This window comes from Homalodisca vitripennis, chromosome 1, assembly GCF_021130785.1.
Source record: "Homalodisca vitripennis isolate AUS2020 chromosome 1, UT_GWSS_2.1, whole genome shotgun sequence".
In the NCBI taxonomy this organism is placed as follows: Eukaryota; Metazoa; Arthropoda; class Insecta; order Hemiptera; family Cicadellidae; genus Homalodisca; species Homalodisca vitripennis.
The window spans coordinates 90,558,235-90,564,066 of record NC_060207.1 but is presented as its reverse complement, the minus strand read 5'-3'; the positions used below and the strand labels follow the sequence as shown (position 1 = coordinate 90,564,066).

Below are 5,832 nucleotides of genomic sequence, written 5' to 3'. Positions count from 1 at the left end.
AGCAATCAAACGAAAACTTTAAAATAATAAAAACAAAGTCCATCGTATACACAGACACAATACATAGATGTCATTCCCAATCCTGGGATCTTCTTTCCTTGGCCTACCCTTTTTTTACGGGATAGGACATTTGCCTGGATCGGCCCCTGGGCAGAGAAGATGATTTCCTACACCTTCCCTTCCTGATACCCATCTATATTACAAAATCCTTAGGAAATATCACTAGCTTTATTGTAACTAAACATAAATACTACAAAACATATTACCCTACTGTACATTATTGTTGTAACTAACGAATCCCCAAATGTTTTTTTTTCAGATTACCAACCGAAGACTGATGTAAAATTTTTAAAGTTCTTGTAAGAACTACCTACAAAACGACGGACAACCACAAAAGTGAACATCGGGTCCTCATGGATTTTTAATCCAGGCCCGCCACAAAAAGGTGCAAAAAGAAAAAGAAAAAAAAAAAAGAAACTGAATTAACCATATGGTTTCCCTTGGACTTTGCCCTTGACTAATGAAAAAATTGTCATCATTCCCATGTGGACTGTATTTTTGTTGTTATTTGTTGCCTAGTGACTTGTAAGGAAAGTAATCTGTGTTATAAACTAGGTTATAAAAGTAATAAAATATTATTTTGAAGTGAGTTCCGGACACTTTTTAACTAAAGCCTATAGAAGTTAAATCGATTCAGCTGAGCAAATACGTAGTAAACAAAACTACTGCAATGGCTGGATCGTCTACCATCAATTTTTTAAAATCATTATACTATGATCCTTTCAAATGGTAAGTCAATTAGCCACTAAATTGATAAATTAGTCCTTTGATATTACTACTACCATTATTTCTGTAATGATTTTATTCAATTGAGAGCCATTTTTTTATTTTTAAATGGTTTGAAATAAACGGCCAGGGTAGGGTACGATAAGCGGACCCGGTTTTTTATATCAAAATTGGCAAACGATATTACTTAATCATAACCACCGATATAATCAATGATACTGATTAATTATATTGAACAATTAACTTAAAATAATCTATATCAACAGCTGTAAACACTTTCAAATAATACATGTAAGGTAATATTTCAATTTTACATAAGTAACATTTGATTATTAAAAATGGCAGTCAATTATAGAAAACTAAACGATATTGCTTTGAAAGATGATAAGACATGTTTTACGTGGCTTCAACATGTTGGACTCGCACCGAAAAATCCATTATGTGAAATTTGTGGGAAAGAAACAACTGTAACTGTGAGAGGAGCAAATATGGTTGTGTTTAGTTTTCCTAATTTGGGTTATAATAATTTGTTTCATCACTGTAAATAATAAATTCATACTTTAATTTAAAAAGTATGATTGTTATTGAGGACTAAAGATACTTTTATATCGATTGAGAGTCTAGGATTTGAGATGCGAATATTAGGTACTGATGATCACATCTTCGATTTAAACAACCGGGTCCGCTTATCGTACCCTACCCAACGGCCAAGTTAAATCGACTAGAATCAGACAGTTGCAGCAATCTAGGCTACAGAAATTTGTGACTCCACATTTTAGACCATTACATGAACAGAAGCCAGCCATTATTTAAAAAAATATTGCTACAGTACAAGTGCCGCCAACACAACTGGATGATGATTGTTGATTTTAAATATCGATACTATCAAATACGATGTTTGATTTATAGATATACATAATTAGTATAATCGTTGCCAGCTTTTTTCATTTAGACTAGAGGTATCATTACTAATTGTTGTTATTTCGTTTATTTAGAAGGTTAGTGACGACAAGAACAACGATGATGAATATGCAAATATTGGTGCAAAATGTTTTTATAAACAAAGAAAGCTTTAAAAAGCGGTCTCAGAAGTGAGTGCACTGCCGATCATCTTGTAGAATATATGAATCGACAAGAAATTATGATTATTGGTAGTGAACCATTTGAGCATTTTTTAAATGCTATCAAACATGGGGGAGACTTTAATAAGCGGCCTAAGCTTGTTATTCAATTGTTATTATAGAACTATTCGATATATTATCCAAATTTGTTATTATCGTAATATATTAATCGTACGAAACAAGAATTATAATACATTTGCAAGAATAATACATTACAATTTTTAATAACAAATTTAACAGTAACGTTACAAAATATCAAAACCAACTATGGCCTAGACCTACACATCAGTAATAAGTTACAATATTTAAAGATTGCGCAGATATCAGTGAGAAACCGCTTTTGTGAAGGCAGTAGCCTAATCCACATGTAAATCTAGAAATTTATCACATAATTTCCTCATATTCATTGTCATTTTCAAATTCTCAGTAAATTAGTTACTTTTTGCTATTTATTGTTTACATGATAATGACTGTAACTAAAGTAGCCAAGTTGAGATAGATCTGGCGATCTTGGTGGCGACTCGATACTTCTTCTGCCTATCCAGCGGTTTGGAAAAATATATATGGACTTTGTACTGCTGGGCGACTTTAACATTGATGCGATGAATCAAACTCATCCATCAACAAAACGCTTTGTCGGTATACTGCTATGCTTTGCCTTGGAGTTGCTGGTCATAAATTTAATTAGAATGACACCAACAACACAATCTGCTATTAACAATGTCATTTCAAATTTCATAGGGTCCATGATCAACACAGCAAACACGGATTATTATGGCCAAGAGGCTATAATTACAGGACAACAAATCGAGAGGGAGCTCAAAATTAATAAAACAAGGCTTAAGGCCTAGCAACATTTCTCTCTTAAATGCCTCTCTTTTTAATGAACAGTGGCATTTTATAATTTCAAGCCAAACAATAGAACAGCAGTTCCAGGCATTCAATAATTGCCTAAATTTTCATTTAAATTTATACTGTCCTACTAAAACAATTAAAGTATGCCAATAAATACATGGATATCACAAAAGGAATATTGCTTTCAAAATATAAACTAAAATTCCTTTCCAAAAAGTGATCTAAGCAACGAAATCTTACGATTTCTCAAAACATTCTTTCTTCCAAAATTGTTTGGAACATTATTAACAATAACAACAAAGCTCACAAACAGATAAAAGTGAAAATTGGAGATAACTTGATACAGGATGAACCTGGGATCACCCATGAGTTTGAGATTTTTCATGTTCATCTGGATAGATTGTTGATGAACTCATGGATATCTAACCAGGAAGAATATCTGATATATTGAGAGCACATACTTTGGAAGGCTAAACATGAGTTAGAGGATTTACAATACGATGTAGTTCACGAGAAAAATCCAGTTTTTTACTTAGAGGTAATGAAACATTATCAACCCCATTGTGGTTCCATTTACATTTTTTTAAGCTTTATGTTCATTAATATGATAGATGCAACTACACACTTACATCCTTCTAATCAAATTATGTTGGTCACATAGTTAATGTACTGGTTCACATTATAAGAACGTTATGAATCTCAACATGTTTTTTCTATGAAGGGGATTTTCACTCTGGAAAACAAAAAAATACTTGCTGTAAAAATGTTGTGTGAAAAGCAGTGTGGTGCTCCTTTTAAAGAAGTTGTGAATATATATTATATATTCATGTAAATTTTGAAGGAATAGAGTGAAAAAGCTTTGCTTGTGATACAACTCAAAAATGAGACATTAGCATTTCTAAAACTTGTTATACAAATTAAGTTCATGAAGACATTCAAGCTACAGTCAAATCACAGACAGACGAGTACATGGTAATATTTTAATAGAATACTGCAATTAAGACTAAATAAAAATTACTGACAAAGAATGACAAAAACCTATTTGATTATCAATACTTCCATTGTCAACCAATATTTATTTTTGAACACAGAAAATTAATTGCTTTCAAAGTAGTTGTAGCATCAACGTGGTTTTACATGAAAAACAGATAATAATATGTAGTCTAAATAAAGTCAAGGAATCAAGCACAAACCTCTGGGATGCATGCTTATACAAAGCACAAACGATTGGCACTGGGGTTTTTTTCCAGAAATGTTGAAGTTGCACTGCCAACTTTGTTTTTATACCACAGCACTCACTCATAAATAAATAAAAGGTTTCATAAGATCACAAAATGTAGGGGAGAGTCTTGTGCTATTTAATTGTTTCTGTGATATTTTACAACATTTTATGTTTGTCAATGATTTTATTTTGTTTTCAGGAACCTCGTCAAGAGTTTTGGATTCCTTATACTTGGAGTGGGAATAGCAAGAGAATTCAAAGGTGTAGATGTTATGCCACCTATAACAATGTAAAAATACTAGAAATAAATAGAGCACACTTTAAGTCACTGTTTAAACCATTTGTGTAAGGGGTTTTCAAATGAAATCTTTTTTAAGAGTTAAAATATTCATTACAAAAATAAATGTAATATATGCTTTTTGGAAAACATTCATTATGCGTTAATGAAAGCAAAGCAAGTTAGAATGTATTAGACGTTTGTGTGTAACTATTCTCAAAATTTTGTTTCATAACTAAATGTTAATAAACGGCTTAATAAGTCTTTGTTAAATATTTATGTACGTTTTTTCATTTAAAACCTACATTGATGTCATATACTATATGTTTCACATCTCTCCTAGAATCTTCATTCTATTTGGAGGTAATTTTTATGTATTTTTTTTAAATAGTACTTACTACACGCAACAAAACATGAGCATTTAGCGAACCCTCTTCCGTCAGTTGCTGATCAACAGAATCTGACTTCTGTTTGTCTGTATGCACGAAAACTGTCAAATAAGTTGCCCCTAGAAGGTTGAAATTTGGTATGAAATTTTACCTCTACTGCCATTACGTCATATTAAAAACAGTAAAAATTAGTCTATTGGGAGTTCCAATTTCTGTCTCATAAGGAAGTGATCCTGTTTGCAATGGTCTTATGGGTAACCATGTTGGCAGTGAGAAAAACGGAATAAAATTTAGTAAATAGAGTATTGTGAAGGTTAAGACAATGTAGTTGATATCAACATGGGCTTGGTTGATTTTGCATAAAGCTTGAATATTTTATCTTTAAAACCTGCAATGTTATTTTCATGGCAAGCTTCCTTTATTCTTTTTTGTAACATTTTTAAGCTTCAAAAAGTAATTTTGATGAAGCTGAGATTATGAGAGCACTCTGTTCAAGTTTCGCTTCAACTGTTCAAAGCAGTTTCCATGTTATGGTGCACAATGTTGGACTAGACATACCCTCTCTGTCAACAACAAAAGCTTGAATAAGTAAAATTACCCTTGTTTCTTTTGGCAGTTTCCTAATCTAAATTTTTTAGAAGTGAATCTCTAAGACTCAATACTCTTACTCAGGATGTTGGTGAATGTAGGATGAATCCAAGTGTCACTTCACAATTGCTTCCCAAAACGAAGTTGGCATTTTTATGTTCAATACCATATTCATTGATACAGAGTTGCCACCAAACTCATGTCGCCTAAAATTTTGTGATGCTCAAAACATGATTTTGTTTTACCATGTATGTAAAGATCTGCAGGTAGGTAAACTAATTAACAAATGATCATAGTTTTGCAAATATATTTATGTTAATACATAGCTGCCAGTTTTTTGTTAATGTTTGCTCTAATGGCAGTTGACCGGTAGTAAGCAAAATATCATCCCTGAAAAATATTTTTGTTCTATTTTTTGTATGGAAAGGCATAGATAACCTAAATAACAAATAATTTTATAAATAATATGCTTATGGTTCTATATGTACATTAGATATCTGCCTTACACTACTGATCAAGCACTGAACAAATGATCTTCATGTATGTAATTTTTGTGTGTCTTCAGGTGGATTCGAGAATGGTTTTATTTAATTA

General features: G+C 31.8%; 1 long non-coding RNA gene across 1 annotated transcript; it reads left to right on the top strand.

Moving 5' to 3' along the window:
* Positions 1–356: 356 nt before the first annotated feature.
* On the top strand, positions 357–4,540 carry LOC124366559. The gene is made up of 2 exons (XR_006922828.1): positions 357–789; positions 4,184–4,540. It is a non-coding gene; the product is annotated as an uncharacterized LOC124366559 (long non-coding RNA).
* Positions 4,541–5,832: the final 1,292 nt, after the last annotated feature.